Raw genomic sequence first — 19,721 nt, forward strand, 5'->3', positions numbered from 1 at the left:
TGTATGTGGCCAGAGCTGGCACAATATGCTCAAGCGGCACTACGCAGCAGAGAGGAGTCAGGCTGGTGAGGCACCGCTGCAGTCTCATTTGCTGGGCGGCTGCTGAGATTTAGTTTCCAGGGAGTGCCCGGTGGCTCCTTCCCTGCAGACGGAGGCTGTCAGTGTGCGATGGGAGAGACGTCATGACTAGAGATGAGTGGGTTCGGATCTCAGAGATCCGTACCCACCCGAATTTCGGGGATCTGGAGCGAACTGAGCAAAGCTCGGGTCTCCCTGCCTGACCCGGATTCCTCACCCAAGGCAAAACCTTGTGACCCCACTGTCGAGTCACGAGGTTTTGTTTTGAGTGGGCTTAACGCTGATAGGCTGAGAGAGCCGTCTGTCACGGCTCTCAGCCAATCACTGTTAAGCCCACTCAAAACAGCACAAAAGAGAAAAAGATCCCCTGTCACCTGACACCGCCGGCACCCCCCGCTACCCACACTGCTGGCACCCCCACTGGCAGCATCCCCCGCTGCCGACACCACCACTGCCGACACTCCTGCACTGCTGCACAATGTAATGAGGACACCATCAGCGACCCCCACACTGCCGACACTCCCACACTGAGGACACCACCAGCATCCCTGCACTGCCGACACTGTCAGCACACATGCACCTAGGACACCGCTGGCACCCCTGTTCTGATGACACCGCCAGCACCCTGCATTGAGAACACCCCTGCACTGCCGACACAGTCAGCAAACCTGCACTGAGGACAGCGCTGGCACACCCGCTCTGCCAACACCGCCGGCACCCTGCATTGAGAACACCCCTGCACTGCTGACACAGTCAGCAAACCTGCAATGAGGACACCGCTGGCACCCCCGATCTGCTGCCATCGCCGGTACCCTTCCCTGAGAACACTGCCGGCTAGAGCCAGATTTAGACCTCACGGGGCCCTAGGCAAGATATTGGTTAGGGGCCCCCTCCCCCAAACAATCCTGTGCATATATTACAGTAGGTGTCACTGGAGCAAGACACACACTTCATATTAGATATATGCATCATATTATATACACACATCATTATATCTATATGTGTATATATATATATATATATATATATATATATTAGGGGTGAGCGGGTTCGGATTTCTGAAATCCGAACCCCCCCCGAGCCCCCCCGATCCGAGTCCGATCCAAGTTAGGCTCGACTTTTCCCGCCTGACTTGGATCTGAAATCGAGGCAAAACGTCATCATTCCGCCTTCCGAGTCTCGCGGTTTTTGGATCCTATATAAGGTACCCGCGTCGGCGCCATTTTCTCACTCGGCTGTGGACAGTGAAGAGGGAGGGTGGGAGTTAGGGCTGTGTAGTGTAGTGTAGTGTAGTGCTGCTGTTGTCCACTACTTCAAAGTCCATAGGGGCTGGCTGGACTGTGTTGTGCAGTCAGTTCTCCATAGGGGCTGTGTCCACTCCAAAGTCCTGTGCAGTGTCCCAGTCCTAAAGGGGTGCTGTAGTGTTGTTCAGGGGGTGCTGTGTCCATCAGGGGTGCTCCCCCCAAGTGCTAAAAAAATAATATATTTTCTGTGTTTGTGAATTGTGTGCGCAGTAGCCGCACGTGCATCAACAAAGTAGTGCCAAGCGTGCGCCTGTGTCATAAGTAAAGGGCTGGCTGGCTTGACCGTTAAAGGGTGCTGTAACCCCCAAAGTACACTCCAGTCCAAACTAAAAAAAAAATTATTTTCTGTGTTTGGGAATTGTGTGCGCAGTAGCCGCACGTGCATCAACAAAGTAGTGCCAAGCGTGCGCCTGTGTCATAAGTAAAGGGCCGGCTGGCTTGACCATTAAAGGGTGCTGTAACCCCCAAAGTACACTCCAGTCCAAACCAAAAAATAAATTATTTTCTGTGTTTGTGAATTGTGTGCGCAGTAGCCGCACGTGCATCAACAAAGTAGTGCCAAGCGTGGGCCTGTGTCATAAGTAAAGGGCCGGCTGGCTTGACCGTTAAAGGGTGCTGTAACCCCCAAAGTACACTCCAGTCCAAACCAAAAATAAATAATTTTCTGTGTATGTGAATTGTGTGCGCAGTAGCCGCACGTGCATCAACAAAGTAGTGCCAAGCGTGCGCCTGTGTCATAAGTAAAGGCCGGCTGGCTTGACCATTAAAGGGTGCTGTAACCCCCAAAGTACACTCCAGTCCAAACCCAAAAAAAAAAAAAATTTCTGTGTTTGTGAATTGTGTGCGCAGTAGCCGCACGTACATCAACAAAGTAGTGCCAAGCGTGCGCCTGTGTCATAAGTAAAGGGCCGGCTGGCTTGACCGTTAAAGGGTGCTGTAACCCCCAAAGTACACTCCAGTCCAAACCAAAAAAATATATATTTTCTGTGTTTGTGAATTGTGTGCGCAGTAGCCGCACGTGCATCAACAAAGTAGTGCCAAGCGTGCGCTGTGTCATAAGTAAAGGGCCGGCTGGCTTGACCGTTAAAGGGTGGTGTAACCCCCAAAGTACACTCCAGTCCAAACCAAAAAAATATATATTTTCTGTGTTTGTGAATTGTGTGCGCAGTAGCCGCACGTGCATCAACAAAGTAGTGCCAAGCGTGCGCCTGTGTCATAAGTAATGGGCCGACTGGCTTGACCATTAAAGGGTGCTGTAACCCCCAAAGTACACTCCAGTCCAAACCCCCAAAAAAATAATTTTCTGTGTTTGTGAATTGTGTGCGCAGTAGCCGCACGTGCATCAACAAAGTAGTGCCAAGCGTGCGCCTGTGTCATAAGTAAAGGGCCGGCTGGCTTGACCGTTAAAGGGTGCTGTAACCCCCAAAGTACACTCCAGTCCAAACCAAAAAAATATATATTTTCTGTGTTTGTGAATTGTGTGCGCAGTAGCCGCACGTGCATCAACAAAGTAGTGCCAAGCGTGCGCTGTGTCATAAGTAAAGGGCCGGCTGGCTTGACCGTTAAAGGGTGCTGTAACCCCCAAAGTACACTCCAGTCCAAACCCCAAAAAATATATTTTTTCTGTGTTTGTGAATTGTGTGCGCAGTAGCCGCACGTGCATCAACAAAGTAGTGCCAAGCGTGCGCTGTGTCATAAGTAAAGGGCCGGCTTGCTTGACCGTTAAAGGGTGGTGTAACCCCCAAAGTACACTCCAGTCCAAACCAAAAAAATATATATTTTCTGTGTTTGTGAATTGTGTGCGCAGTAGCCGCATGTGCATCAACAAAGTAGTGCCAAGCGTGGGCCTGTGTCATAAGTAAAGGGCCGGCTGGCTTGACCATTAAAGGGTGCTGAAACCCCCAAAGTACACTCCAGTCCAAACCAAAAATAAATTATTTTCTGTGTTTGTGAATTGTGTGCGCAGTAGCCGCACGTGCATCAACAAAGTAGTGCCAAGCGTGCGCCTGTGTCATAAGTAAAGGGCCGGCTGGCTTGACCGTTAAAGAGTGCTGTAACCCCCAAAGTACACTCCAGTTGAAACCAAAAAAATAATATTATTTGTGTGTTTGTGAATTGTGTGCGCAGTAGCTGCACGTGCATCAACAAAGTAGTGCCAAGCGTGCGCCTGTGTCATAAGTAAAGGGCCGGCTGGCTTGACTGTTAAAGGGTGCTGTAACCCCCAAAGTACACTCCAGTCCAAACCAAAAAAAAAATTATTTTCTGTGTTTGTGAATTGTGTGCGCAGTAGCCGCACGTGCATCAACAAAGTAGTGCCAAGCGTGCGCCTGTGTCATAAGTAAAGGGCCGGCTGGCTTGACCGTTAAAGGGTGCTGTAACCCCCAAAGTACACTCCAGTCCAAACCCAAAAAAAAAAAAAAATTCTGTGTTTGTGAATTGTGTGCGCAGTAGCCGCACGTACATCAACAAAGTAGTGCCAAGCCTGCGCCTGTGTCATAAGTAAAGGGCCGGCTGGCTTGACCGTTAAAGGGTGCTGTAACCCCCAAAGTACACTCCAGTCCAAACCAAAAAAATATATATTTTCTGTGTTTGTGAATTGTGTGCGCAGTAGCCGCACGTGCATCAACAAAGTAGTGCCAAGCGTGCGCTGTGTCATAAGTAAAGGGCCAGCTGGCTGGACCGTTAAAGGGTGGTGTAACCCCCAAAGTACACTCCAGTCCAAACCAAAAAAATATATATTTTCTGTGTTTGTGAATTGTGTGCGCAGTAGCCGCACGTGCATCAACAAAGTAGTGCCAAGCGTGCGCCTGTGTCATAAGTAAAGGGCCGGCTGGCTTGACCATTAAAGGGTGCTGTAACCCCCAAAGTACACTCCAGTCCAAACCCCAAAAAAAATAATTTTCTGTGTTTGTGAATTGTGTGCGCAGTAGCCGCACGTGCATCAACAAAGTAGTGCCAAGCGTGCGCCTGTGTCATAAGTAAAGGGCCGGCTGGCTTGACCGTTAAAGGGTGCTGTAACCCCCAAAGTACACTCCAGTCCAAACCAAAAAAATATATATTTTCTGTGTTTGTGAATTGTGTGCGCAGTAGCCGCACGTGCATCAACAAAGTAGTGCCAAGCGTGCGCTGTGTCATAAGTAAAGGGCCGGCTGGCTTGACCGTTAAAGGGTGCTGTAACCCCCAAAGTACACTCCAGTCCAAACCAAAAAAATATATATTTTCTGTGTTTGTGAATTGTGTGCGCAGTAGCCGCACGTGCATCAACAAAGTAGTGCCAAGCGTGCGCTGTGTCATAAGTAAAGGGCCGGCTGGCTTGACCATTAAAGGGTGGTGTAACCCCCAAAGTACACTCCAGTCCAAACCAAAAAAATATATATTTTCTGTGTTTGTGAATTGTGTGCGCAGTAGCCGCACGTGCATCAACAAAGTAGTGCCAAGCGTGCGCCTGTGTCATAAGTAAAGGGCCGGCTGGCTTGACCATTAAAGGGTGCTGTAACCCCCAAAGTACACTCCAGTCCAAACCCAAAAAAAAATAATTTTCTGTGTTTGTGAATTGTGTGCGCAGTAGCCGCACGTGCATCAACAAAGTAGTGCCAAGCGTGCGCCTGTGTCATAAGTAAAGGGCCGGCTGGCTTGACCGTTAAAGGGTGCTGTAACCCCCAAAGTACACTCCAGTCCAAACCCAAAAAAAAAAAAAAATTCTGTGTTTGTGAATTGTGTGCGCAGTAGCCGCACGTACATCAACAAAGTAGTGCCAAGCCTGCGCCTGTGTCATAAGTAAAGGGCCGGCTGGCTTGACCGTTAAAGGGTGCTGTAACCCCCAAAGTACACTCCAGTCCAAACCAAAAAAATATATATTTTCTGTGTTTGTGAATTGTGTGCGCAGTAGCCGCACGTGCATCAACAAAGTAGTGCCAAGCGTTCGCTGTGTCATAAGTAAAGGGCCAGCTGGCTGGACCGTTAAAGGGTGGTGTAACCCCCAAAGTACACTCCAGTCCAAACCAAAAAAATATATATTTTCTGTGTTTGTGAATTGTGTGCGCAGTAGCCGCACGTGCATCAACAAAGTAGTGCCAAGCGTGCGCCTGTGTCATAAGTAAAGGGCCGGCTGGCTTGACCATTAAAGGGTGCTGTAACCCCCAAAGTACACTCCAGTCCAAACCCCCAAAAAAATAATTTTCTGTGTTTGTGAATTGTGTGCGCAGTAGCCGCACGTGCATCAACAAAGTAGTGCCAAGCGTGCGCCTGTGTCATAAGTAAAGGGCCGGCTGGCTTGACCGTTAAAGGGTGCTGTAACCCCCAAAGTACACTCCAGTCCAAACCAAAAAAATATATATTTTCTGTGTTTGTGAATTGTGTGCGCAGTAGCCGCACGTGCATCAACAAAGTAGTGCCAAGCGTGCGCTGTGTCATAAGTAAAGGGCCGGCTGGCTTGACCGTTAAAGGGTGCTGTAACCCCCAAAGTACACTCCAGTCCAAACCAAAAAAATATATATTTTCTGTGTTTGTGAATTGTGTGCGCAGTAGCCGCACGTGCATCAACAAAGTAGTGCCAAGCGTGCGCTGTGTCATAAGTAAAGGGCCGGCTGGCTTGACCATTAAAGGGTGGTGTAACCCCCAAAGTACACTCCAGTCCAAACCAAAAAAATATATATTTTCTGTGTTTGTGAATTGTGTGCGCAGTAGCCGCACGTGCATCAACAAAGTAGTGCCAAGCGTGCGCCTGTGTCATAAGTAAAGGGCCGGCTGGCTTGACCATTAAAGGGTGCTGTAACCCCCAAAGTACACTCCAGTCCAAACCCAAAAAAAAATAATTTTCTGTGTTTGTGAATTGTGTGCGCAGTAGCCGCACGTGCATCAACAAAGTAGTTCCAAGCGTGCGCCTGTGTCATAAGTAAAGGGCCGGCTGGCTTGACCGTTAAAGGGTGCTGTAACCCCCAAAGTACACTCCAGTCCAAACCAAAAAAATATATATTTTCTGTGTTTGTGACTTGTGTACACTATGGCTGCACGTGCATCATCAAAGGAGCAGCGCCAAGCGTGCGCCTGTATCCCATAAGTAAAGAGCCGGGTGGCTCATTTCTTAAAGGGTGGTGTAACCCACAAAGTGCACTACTATCCAGCAAAAATAAAAAAATATTGTCTGTGTTTGTGTGCACTTTAGCCGCACGTATATATCAATATAACATAAATGGAGGACCAAACTTTCTCCGATAAAAATAAAATAGGGAAAGATCAAGAACCACTTCCTCCTAGTGCTGTTGCTGCTGCTGGGAGTTGTTCATCATCCCAGAGAGGAAGTAGGAACATCACTACTTTTACTAAACAATTGACCCTCCAACAGTCCCTAGCGATGAGGATGAAGTACGACAGCAGTCATCCTGAAGCAAAACGTATAACTGAGGCCTTGACTGCTATGTTGGTGTTAGACGTGCGTCCGGTATCCGCCATTAGTGCAGTGGGATTTAGACAATTGATGGAGGTAGTGTGTCCCCAGTTCCAAATCCCGTCTAGATTCCTCCTGCATCCTCAAAGCAGCAGCGACAAGCATGCGTAGGTCTGTTAAAGGGTGGTGACACCCTCAAAGTGTGCTACACAAACAATTAAAATATAGTTCTTTGTTTTTCTGTCTTTGTGAAATGTGTGGGCTGTAGCCGCACCTGCATCCTCAAAGCAGCAGCGACAAGCATGCATCTGTCTGTTAAAGGGTGGTGACACCCTCAAAGTGTGCTACACAAACAATAAAAATATTGTTCTTTTTTTTTTTCTGTCTTTGTGAAATGTGTGGGCTGTAGCCGCACCTGCATCCTTAAAGCAGCAGCGACAAGCGTGCATCTGTCTGTTAAAGGGTGGTGACACCCTCAAAGTGTGCTACACAAACAATAAAAATATTGTTCTTTTTTTTCTGTCTTTGTGAATTGTGTGGGCTGTAGCCGCTCTTGCATCCTCAAAGCAGCAGCGACAAGCGTGCGTCTGTCTGTTAAAGGGTGGTGTAACTCTCAAAGTGCTCCAAAAAATATAAAACTATTTTTTTAATGTGTTTGTGACTGGTGTGCGATGTAGCCGCACTTGCATCCTCAAAGCAGCAGCGACAAGCGTGCGTCTGTCTGTTAAAGGGTGGTGACACCCTCAAAGTGTGCTACACAAACAATTAAAATATTCTTCTTCTTTTTTCTGTCTTTGTGAATTGTGTGGGCTGTAGCCGCACCTGCATCCTTAAAGCAGCAGCGACTAGCGTGCGTCTGTCTGTTAAAGGGTGGTGACACCCTCAAAGTGTGCTACACAAACAATTAAAATATTGTTCTTTTTTTTTCGGTCTTTGTGAAATGTGTGGGCTGTAGCCGCACCTGCATCCTTAAAGCAGCAGCGACAAGCGTGCGTCTGTCTGTTAAAGGGTGGTGACACCCTCAAAGTGTGCTACACAAACAATAAAAATATTCTTCTTCTTTTTTCTGTCTTTGTGAATTGTGTGGGCTGTAGCCGCACTTGCATCCTCAAAGCAGCAGCGACAAGCGTGCGTCTGTCTGTTAAAGGGTGGTGTAACCCTCAAAGTGCGCTCCACAAACAATAAAAATATTCTTTTTTTTTTTCCTGTCTTTGTGAATTGTGTGGGCTGCAGCCGCACTTGCATCCTCAAAGCAGCAGCGACAAGCGTGCATCTGTCTGTTAAAGGATTACATCGGTGACAGCATCCAAGTAGGCATGTCAGACAGTCCGTACCTGTACTGGCAGGAAAGAGAAGCAATTTGGAGGTCCCTGTACAAACTGGCTCTATTTTACCTGAGTTTCCCCCCCTCCAGTGTGTACTCCGAAAGAGTGTTTAGCCCGGTGATTGCGGTATGTTTGTCCGGGTATCTGATTGCGGGCAGGCGTTGAATGCAGTGACACCGCTGCTGCCAGATCCTGTCTTTCTCCAGGCATGCGCTGAATGCCGTATTATCACCACAGCCACTGGGTCCGAATTATCCAAAGCCGTATACGCCGGAGGGGAAACACCAGGATGCTTGGAGCAACTACGAGTTTCGGTCACTCCTGTGACCTTTTTCAAGTTGCATGTGGCAGCAAATCAATTGGCATGGATGCACATAGCCAACATATAGCTAGGAAAGCCCTGATATGCTCAATAGATGTAATCATGAAATTTTAAATATTGCAAGCACATACTACTGACAAATATACATAATTTAATAGTGCTTGTGTTTACAAATTATACTGGAAATTACTAGAGATGAACGGATTCGGATTCCAGAGATCCGAACCCACCCAAATTTAGCATAACCAAGTCGGATCCAAGCAGGCTCAGAGTTTCCTGCCTGACTCGGATCTCGAAACCGAGGCAAAACAATAGAGTCGGAAATCTTGTGGCTCGCGAGCTTTCGTCTCTATGATCAATGGAGTATATAAGGGACCACGCGACGGACGCAATTTCACTCAGGCTGTGAAGACTGAACAAGGAGGGTGGGTAGTGTAAGGCTGGGAGAGGTGCTGGTGCTATCTGCTGTGTCCTGGGCTGGTGACTGCTGATCCATTCTAGTCTGGTCATGGTGCTGTCACTGTCACTGTGCTGTCTGCTGATCCATCTGGGCTGTCTGCTGTGTTCTGGGCTGGTGCTGCTGATCCATTCTGGGCTGGTGTTTTTCATGTCTGCTGTGTCCATCTGAGCTGGTGCAGAACAGCAGATACATCTGGGCTTGTGCTGTGTCCATCTGGGCCCAAGTTCTGGACTCCAAAAAAAAATATATATATAGTCAAAAAAAAAAAATCAATCGAAGTGTCTTTTATATTTTTCTGTGTGTGTGTGCGTGCATGTTAGGCTTAACCACAGTACTACACAAGTTGCAACCTAGTGCTGCCTGACTCCAGTCATGATCAATCGGTGCTCAAGGCCCAAGTTCTTCTGCAGCTGAAAAAAAATAAAAATCCACATTTGTCTTTTTTTCTAATTATTGTCTGTGTGTCTGTGCATGTTATGCTTTGCTGCACAAGATCTAGCAAGTCGGCAACACAACCTAGTGCTGCCCGACTCTAGTCGTCATCAATCTATGCTCTGGGCCCAAGTTCTGGACCCGAAAAAAAAACACAAAAAAATAGTGTCTTTTGTCTCTTTATTTTCTGTGTGTGAGTGTGTGTTAGGCTTAGCCACACAAGATACAGCAACGCAACCTAGTGCTCCCCGACTCCAGTCATCACCAATTTGTGCTCTGGGCCCAAATTCTGGACCCAAAAAAAAAAAAATATTGTCTTTTGTATATATTTTTCCTGTGTGCGCACGACTGCACGTATGTGAATTTTGTAACGGCACCTTGGCTACACTATTGGTGCTTGTGACACTGCTTCAAGACTGCAAAAAAAATGGAGGGCTGTCACATGACAGGGGAGCAAGGCCAAGAACCACATGTTGCAGCTGCCGCCAGCAGTCATCATGATAATGCAAATAGATAACAATGGTTCAAACCGCATGCGCCCTGTGAATGCAGCCCAGTTCATGCTTAGGAGCACCACTTCTTCAGAAATACACAAAAACACAAATTAAGCATTCCACAGGCACTGTCACATTCCAGGATTCCTGTCTCTTCCACCTTGTTCAAGAATTTCTCAAGTGAGGAAAGAAATAAACAATTATACTCCAGACACAGCAAATCAGTCTTCAATTTGGGGAAATAATCACCTACAGGGACTCACCTATATAAGGTGCCCTATATTCCCATAACAGTTTCTTTCCAATTTCATCTGCTACACATAATCGTATCTCCGCTGGGTTTTGTACCAAACAAACCAATTGACGTTCCCAAAAGGTTTCTTAAAGGTTTCTCTGGTCCCTCAGCATATATGCACAGATCTATTTAAACCGGATTCTTCATACAGGAACCATAATCCAAAAGCATTTATTAAATGAAAAAAACAAAAAAGTAACATACATTCCTCAGCCAATAACAGGGTTCACCTATACAAAGAGTGAGTACTTCATCTGGATTGAAGTGTAACACCAAAAAATTCTTAGTTCTAAGGTGAATCCAGTGCAGCCAAAAAGACAAATAAATTAAAATACACCAACGCGTTTCCGATCATATAGGTCCTTCCTCAGGGTGAATAATGAGGTCTGCAACCTCTTACATATGAAATAAATATATCATATACATCCAAAAGTAAAAATGACATCTAAAATAATGAGCAGCATAAATATTATTGCACATTCCCTAGAGTCCAGTCCAGTTTTTTTCAGTTTTTTACCCCCTTCAGTTTCTAGATATCTCAGCACCAAAGACCTTCACACACCTGCGTGTAAGATATCCAGGATCAGACGTGTGCGGTCCAACACTTATTTTCGGCCGTCCACATCCGGATGTGTAAGCCGCAAAGCAGGGATTCCATAGACATCCTTTTCCGGTCGGAACGCTATGCGTCTTGGGAGTGATTCAGGATACTTTGTGCTCTAGTGTTTCACCGGGCACCATTTTGTCATAGTCCAAATGGCATTATAAGTTTTAAAGTGGTGCGTGTCCTCAGTTATAGGGACCAAGAGGTGTAGCACATCACATACATAGAAAAATAGAAATGTGGAATTAATATATCATCACATAATGCTTAAAATAGACACCACATAAATATATAAAAATATATAAAAATAAACTCCTAAAATCCAATGTATAAAATATACAAAATTCTCATTCAGAGATCCTTTCTAATAAAATCCTCATCTACTTCTAAAAACCATTTCATTTTGAAATCAACATTAAGACCTTTGGGTATCTGTGTTTTTAAAAGGTAGATCATCTTCATTTCTTCTTGTGCCAATCTGTTATCTCTGTCATCAGTAAGCCAATTGGACTCTACTATTTTGATTCTACAGAAGGAAACCAGATGTTTGATATTGCATTGATGTGTTAATTTAAAATGTAGGGAGACATTATGGGTCTCCAATCCCTTCTTAATATTTCTTGTATGTTCCCCTAATCTCACTTTCAACATTCTTTTGGTCCTCCCCACATATTGACTACCACATGAGCATTCTAATAAATAAATAAATACAGTATTTGGAGTTACATGTAATAAAATAATTAATTATAAAACACTTGTTTGTTTGTGTTGATTGGAAGTGGCTGATTTTAGATTTATCCGATTTGCATAATTTGCACATACTACATGCGCCACACCGAAAAAAACCTTTTGTGCGGATTCTATTATTTAATGGAAGAGGTTTGGAGATGGCACTCTGCACTAATTTGTCAGAATCCTGTTTAAAAACATCTGTGCATATATGCTGAGGGACCAGAGAAACCTTTAAAGAATTTTGAAAATGAGAAAAAAGAACTCTGTTTGGTGAGCACTCTAAGTTTTTATGTATAATAAAACATAACTTTTAATATTGAAAATTAATATAAAAGGTTCACTGTTGTACAAAACACTCACAAAAATATCACAAAAAATATAATAAATATATCACAAAAATATCACTTAATGTTGAAAATTAATATAAAAGGTTCACTGTTGTACAAAATAGTATACACAAAAATTAATTATACACCCTCCTATGTATCAAAAATAGCGAAATATACAGATGATACAATTAGAATCAAGCTGAAATAGCATAATTGATCAGACATCGGTTTAACCCCTAATGCATAACATGAATATGTCCTAGCTTAAATAGCATAGTTATACAAACATCGGTTGATCCCCTATTATATAGCATTAATGTATCTTGAGTTTAGAATTTAGAAAAGTCTGGGCATAGGAGCTGCCAAACCTCATTCTACTTCTCCTCACTTGGACCAAGGTCTATCTGTGAGGAGTGAGAGATTACTGGAAAGGCAGGTTGCCCTTAGAAACAACAGTGTAACCGCAGTGTTACTCAAGTTTTCATTTCTGCTGTTGGGGGTCTTACTGTATAGAATTGGATCCCCAATGAGAGAATTACTTAACTTGAGATAGCCGTCAGTTAATAGAGGGATAGAGAGGTAACTATAAACATCAATAGTATGTAATAGCAGATCTAATCAATAACATAAATACCATGTCTATCCTAAATGAAATTCCGTCTCAAATAAAATAACAACTATTATCGATGAAAACAGGTAATAGACTCCATTCACATAAATTGTGTCCTTAATATTACAGTATAATATAGAGACACTTAGGACACATCTCAATTATCGCTATATGAAACGTGATAGATTGGATGATTTCGGTACCGTCAATTACGTCTGATATAATATAAAGTAATAAAGCAACTTGTTTATGACACTGTTAATAATGAAAACAGACAATAGACTCCATTCACATAAATTGTATCCCTAATATTGCAGTATAATAAATTGACATTTAGGACACATCAAGGTTGTCACTACATGAAAAATAATAAATCAGATAATTTCCGTACAGACAATTACATCTGACATAACATTTGGTAATAGAGACAACACGTCAATAAATGAAATAACTGCATATATTTAAATACATCTATGGTGCCACAAAAAGTGAATAGTTGTATAAAAGTGTTCAAATTAATGATTAAATAGGATACAGCATATTGCAAAAACCAATTGTATCAGAACATAATCGCAAGTAACCTCTATTCTTAAATCCTACTTGTATCTCAATTTAGACAGCAAATAACTGTTGACACATGTTCTGACTATTAGTATAATTGATCCTCTATAAACAGGATGCGTTTTTGATGAATCAGAAAGCAGAAAGCTGGAATAGCACAAACTAGATATATCTCCTGTTAATGCTAGCAAAGTATATAGATATTCTAGCGCATATAAATATGTGACAAATCAGATGAAATCCGCATAGATAGTTACATCTGATACAATAAAAAACGCTAAAGATAGACCTGTCAAATAGAAGATGTAACTGCACCTAATGAAGCAGATCAATGCCACAAAAATATAAAACGATAGTTAAACAAATGTATTTATGTAAATAACAATATGAGATACATCTTAGTACAAAGGATCAATTTGTCAGTAAATGACCACAAGTAACCTCTATCATAATATACCTAACACCCTGATGGGGATGATCTAACTGGGTTATATACGTGTGAAAATATAGATCATAAAGGGCATTAGTAGGAAGAATCCCCAAGGATAAAAAAAAAAAAAACTGATGGAGGGGTGTGCCGTGTGACAAGTTCACAGACACCCGATGCTGCCTTGTTGCTCCGACGTGCGTTTCGCCGTGCTGGCTTGTTCACGGAGAAAATGGTGTGACAACAGTACCTAACAGGTAAGGGTATAAAAGGAATAGAAACGCCAATCATCTACTAATTGGCCATGAAGGACAGTTCTTACAGCCAATAGAAGCCGCATCTTGTTCTTACTTTCATTATCGGAGCAGAAAAACCTGCCCCATGAACGGCTTCCCTGTGCTTTGAAAAGTAACGTTTGGCAACATTCACATTACTGTTGCTAACATAATATGTAGAGACCTTGTATTAAGGTAAACATAAAATTATTCATTCTTAAATGAAATACATTAATAACATAATTATAACATGCATGAAAAATTAATAAATACCAACAGTGTAAAATATAAAGATAAAATAAAAATAAAGAAATCTAACAAGCGTGCATATGTGTATTTAATACTGTGTGTAAATAGATGAATTCTTATTGAATAATTATTGATTGGATAGTTAGCCCCGGGCAGTAATATATCTAATCCTATAATCGCTGAGACAATGTCTCCAATTACAACCCGTTCTGGCCTTGAATGTGCAATTCCTCGACACATAACTAATCCCATTGCTTACTTAATTAAAATTTAACCAACAGAATAATCATAATTCCTTATAAGTGAATGTGTTATAGATATAAACTTAATGTAGAATCCTACTGAACACCAATACGTGTTATGCTGTATGATAAAAAAAATACCACTATGGAGAGAAGAGAAAAAGAAATAGAATGGAAAGAAAAGGAAAGGAAAAGGAAGAAGAAAAGAAAATATGTACTAGGTTAAAGGTGCCAGAGAAAATGATGAGGAGCGTGTGAATAAAATTATATTATGCAGCTGGTACATAATTACTGTAGTAAATACCATTTATAAAAAATTAAAGTGAAAGAGTGAAAAAATATCTAAAAATTTTAAGTGATTAAAAATGATGATACTAAAGGAATTGATGTATAGTGAAAAAAATTGTGGTGACATGTAGGTAGGAACATATTTATAATATATGTATGGTAAGTACATGCACTAATAAGTGAAAATGATGTTAAGGAAGAAATCAATAAAATATGCATCAATGGAAAGACCGAGATTACTTGTTAAGATCTGATGCACAAGAGTGTGGTGTGCATATATAGAACTGGCTGTAGTTAGTTACCGTGGTAAAAGTGAAAATTAAAACTATTTATAAAGTGAACAGAATGTGATTAGTGATGCTGTGATATGAAAAAGAAGTGATATCCAAAAATAAGTGACCATCATAAGAATGTGTGATATAAATAATATCATCGTAACAAAGAGCATATTTATACGTGTGAGAAATACATACACTGTTAGTATGATATTAATGTAAATAATAAATAATAGAACAGAAAAAAGAATCCATAAGAAATCTAAAAATTTTAATCAATGAAAGAGAACTTAAAACTACTAATTGAGATCTAGTCTATATAAAGGCACTGTAACTATTGTACTCATTTAGGCCTCCCGGAATGAGTGTGCCCAATTTAAAGATCCATTCTGTTTCTTTGCGTAACAGGGTTGTATTCAGATCTCCTCATCTAATGCCCATATAGATCTTTTCAAGGCAAAAAGCTTGTAATTGCCCAACATTACTATGATGTTTCTGCAGAAAATGCCTGGCAACTGAGGTGAGTTTCTTCATTTTAAGGGCATCTGATCTAGCATTCCTGATATTACAGGCATGTTCTAAAAGACGTAATTTGAAAGTACGTGTCGTCATGCCCACATACCTGTAAACACAAGGACACAGTAGGCAGTAAACTACACCAACGGTGTTGCAGTTGAAGTATTCTTGTATAAAAATCTTATTTCCAAGTCTGTCTTGTATTTCATTAGTGGTAATAATGAAGTTACAGGCTTTGCATCTACCGCAGGGATATGTGCCTTTCACTTTAGATTTTCTTCTAGAGGTTTGCTCATAATGGCTGTGTGTGAGTAAATCTCCCAAATTCCTTGCTCTCCTCCAACTCATGGAAACCTTGGTCTCTAGATGATCATTTAAATCATTGTCAAGAAGTAGGACTGGCCAGTGTTTTTGCAAGATACCTTGTAACAATTGCCACTCTGCAAAAATCTCCAACAAATCTGATAATACTTTTTTCTTCCTTTTTCTTAGTTTTGGGAAATACAAGAGTATCTCTGTCGATCTGTGAGACTATATACTTAGCTCTTTTAATAGAGCGATTGCTATAGCCCCTATTTTTTAGACTCAGAGAAAGATCTCTACATTGTAGTTGATAATCACTTTCATTAGAACAATTTCATTTTAATCAAAGAAATTCACCTTTTGGTAAATTAGAAATAGTTGGTGGAAAGTGACAACTTTTTTCATGTAGTAGACTGTTTGTAGCCGTTGATTTTCTATACAAGTTAGTAACAATTTCTCCATTTATTCCCTTGTTAATTTTTAAATCCAAAAAGGAAATGCTCCTGTCACTCAAGTCCCATGTAAACTTTAAATTAAGATGGTTAAGGTTGAGAATTTCCATAAACTCAAGAAATTCCTGTTTCTGGCCTCCCCATATGACGAGGATGTCATCAATGTAAAGTAACCATTGAACGATATTCTGTGTATACTTATCATTTATTTCTGAGAAGACAATCTCCCGCTCCCACCAACCCAAAAATAAATTGGCATAGGTGGGAGCACAGGTGGAACCCATGGCCGTTCCCCTGATTTGTAGATAGTACCTACCTTTGAAAGTAAAATAGTTTTTGTGGAGAATGAAAGACAAGAGATCAATTATGAAGTCATTGAAATCACTGACACCTACCATTTCTTGTATGTTCCCCTAATCTCACTTTCAACATTCTTTTGGTCCTCCCCACATATTGACTACCACATGAGCATTCTAATAAATAAATACAGTATTTGGAGTTACATGTAATAAAATAATTAATTATAGAACACTTGTTTGTTTGTGTTGATTGGAAGTGGGTGATTTTAGATTTATCCGATTTGCATAATTTGCACATACTACATGTGCCACACCGAAAAAAACCTTTTGTGCGGATTCTATTATTTAATGGAAGAGGTTTGGAGATGGCACTCTGCACTAATTTGTCAGAATCCTGTTTAAAAACATCTGTGCATATATGCTAAGGGACCAGAGAAACCTTTAAAGAAACCTTTTGGGGAACGTCAATACCTGATCCAAGGTGAGTCCATTCCCTGCGGGGAGGTTTGTTTGGTACAAAAACCAGCGGAGATACGATTATGTGTGGCAGATGAAATTGGAAAGAAACTGTTATGGCAATATAGGGCACCTTATATAGGTGAGTCCCTGTAGGTGATTTTTTCACCAAATTGAAGACCGATTTGCTGTGTTTGGAGTATAATTGTTAATTTATTTCCCCACTTGAGAAATTGAGGTGACAGTGCCTGTGGAACGCTTAATTTGTGTTTTTGTGTATTTCTGAAGGAATGGTGCTCCTAAGCGTGAACTGGGCTGCATTCACAGGGCGCAGGTGGTTTGAACCATTGTTATCTATTTGCATATTGTTCTATTTAGCACCAGATTCTCAACCACCAGCTGCCCATAAACATGTTTGCCCACAGAGGGCATAGGAAGGCATTTATAGATGATGTATTCAGAGAAGATTTTGTAGGAGAAGTGATGGATGATGATTTAGATGGGATCATGTCTAAATTAGAGAAATCATTACTCAAGGAAGGAATGATTTGGTGAGAAAATAGTCAGCTTAGAGAAATATTGTTCAGAACAACTTGTTCCTAGGGGTCTAAGAATAGATAAGGTACCTTCCTTTGATAGCTCCTTTAGAGAATTTAAAAATTAATGGTTTAAAATCTTAGATAATTGTTATTTTTCCCTTATGAGCCTGATCATCAAAGAAAAAGAAAAAGAATTACACAAACTAGAGGAAGACATTAATGAGTATAAAACTCTAGTGGAACCCTTCAAGGATCACAGGATTATAAAGAACTAGAAGAACACATCGTGTCAAAGATAGAAAGAAAAGAAAGATCTTAAAATCACGAAAAATAAAATATATTTCAGAGATAAGGAGGATTACCACTTAGGGAGACAATATCTTATTACAAAGAAAGGTAAGAGATTTGGGGGAGATGTTGACCTCAAAGTCTCAGACCCTAACAGTAAAAGCATTAATACAATGGGTAAGATGGATGTTTCTTACCATACCCCTAAATCAAATACATCATTTGCTTACAATGTCAATAAAAACAGATGACACATGAATAGGTATGTTCCCAACCCTATTAGAACTAGACAGGCACTTAATCAATATGAGAGACGAAATAGACCACAGAAAATATGAGCTAATGTGGATAATTATAGGAAAAACAACAGGTACAGTCCCTTGTGTGAGGAAAACAATGTTTTTTTAGAACATCGTCCAGCACAATACCACAGGCGATAACAAAGAAATCTAGGGGAAAAAGAGGGGGTAAGAATAAGAAACGAGTGCATAGGAAACATAAGGATAAAAATAAGGGCGAAAGTACCCTATCTGTTGAAGATCCTCTTTCTGAAAAAGAGGACAAAAACTGAGGAATGAATGGAACTAAAATATCCAATCTCAGTAAATACCAACTAAATCAGTATGAGTTAGGTATTCTTGAAAAGGGATCAAAATTTGCGCCTTCCTGCCTTGCTAACGAATTTGAGGTCTTTATAGACTTGCAGAAATTTATGAGACGACTAACTTTAAAAAAATGATTAGATGAAAGTGATAAATCGATGGAAAAAATAATGGACAATGCAAGTTACTCTCTTTAAAAAGAAATCTACCTTTTACCCCATGCACAAAAAAGGGTGTTTTATAAACACCTTTGAATGCCTGGTAAGAAATGATCTTGAAAAATTGAATCTCAAACCTATCAAAAATATGAATCTATCAAGAGAGGAAAGAAAGGCCATTAAAACTCTTAGAGAAAATAAGGAAATTGTAATTAAGCCAGCGGACAAGGGAGGCTGTGTGGTAATTATGGACATTAATGATTACAATGGTGAAATTATTAGACAACTATCGGACGGATCTATATATAAGTAACTAAGGGGAAATCCTAGTGAAAAGAAAACTAAAAAACTGGAATTATTTTTAGCATTATATACCTCCAAGAATATTAGTACTGAAACTGTTAGGGATTATATAAAAGTTGAGAGACCATCAATTCCAGTCATATCTGTATTACCCAAAATACATAAAAACCAAGAAAAACCCCCAGGCCATCCAATAGTTGCAGGGACCAACTCTATTTTATCTAACCTCTCCCATTACCTAGACCACCAATTACAACCTCTGGTCCAAGAGACTCCTTCATATCTAAAGGACACTATATCCACAAATAAATTATTGCTAGAGACAGAATGGCAAAGAGGGTACTGGTTGGTGACAGAGGATGTTACATCGCTATATACGATAATTAAACACCAATTAGGCCTGGAAGCTATTAAATATTTCTTAGATAATAATATTGTGTAAGAGGAATATAAGAAATTTAAAATAGAAGGCATAGATATAATACTCCAGAATAATTTTTCTGGTATGATCACACATTTTTCTTGCAACTGATGGGCACCGCCATGGGCACCAGGCTGGCACCAAGCTACGCTAATTTATTTATGACATGGTGGGAGGCCCATCATATATGGATGTGTCACCCATTTGGTGCCAGCCTGGTGACATGGCACAGGTATATAGACGATATTATTTTCATCTGGAAAGGGGATCGGGAATCACTGGAACCTTTTTGCCAATATTTGAATAACAATACATATGGCATTGTACTTACCTTTAATGTCAGTCAACAAGAAGTTAATTTTTTGGACCTAACAGTGTATATAGAAGATGATCAAATAAGAACTAGAAATTTCATTAAACAAACAGATTGCAATTCTTTCATATATTTTAACAGTAATCATCACTCTAACTGGTTAAAGAGTATCCCCCATAGTCAATTTCAGCATATTAGATGCAATTGTTCAGAACTAACTGTTTATGAGCTTCAGGCGAACACTTTGGAGGATAATTTTGTATCCAAAGGATATGATAGTGGAATCATTAAGAGGGCCAGAGAAAATGGCACCAATTTAGATAGATTGGAGACCATCTTAGGAAATAAAGTTAAAAAGGTGGATGAGAGAAGGAAATCTATCC

Source organism: Taudactylus pleione, unplaced genomic scaffold (assembly GCF_031769625.1).
Source record: "Taudactylus pleione unplaced genomic scaffold, aTauple2 ptg000017l, whole genome shotgun sequence".
Taxonomy (NCBI): Eukaryota; Metazoa; Chordata; class Amphibia; order Anura; family Myobatrachidae; genus Taudactylus; species Taudactylus pleione.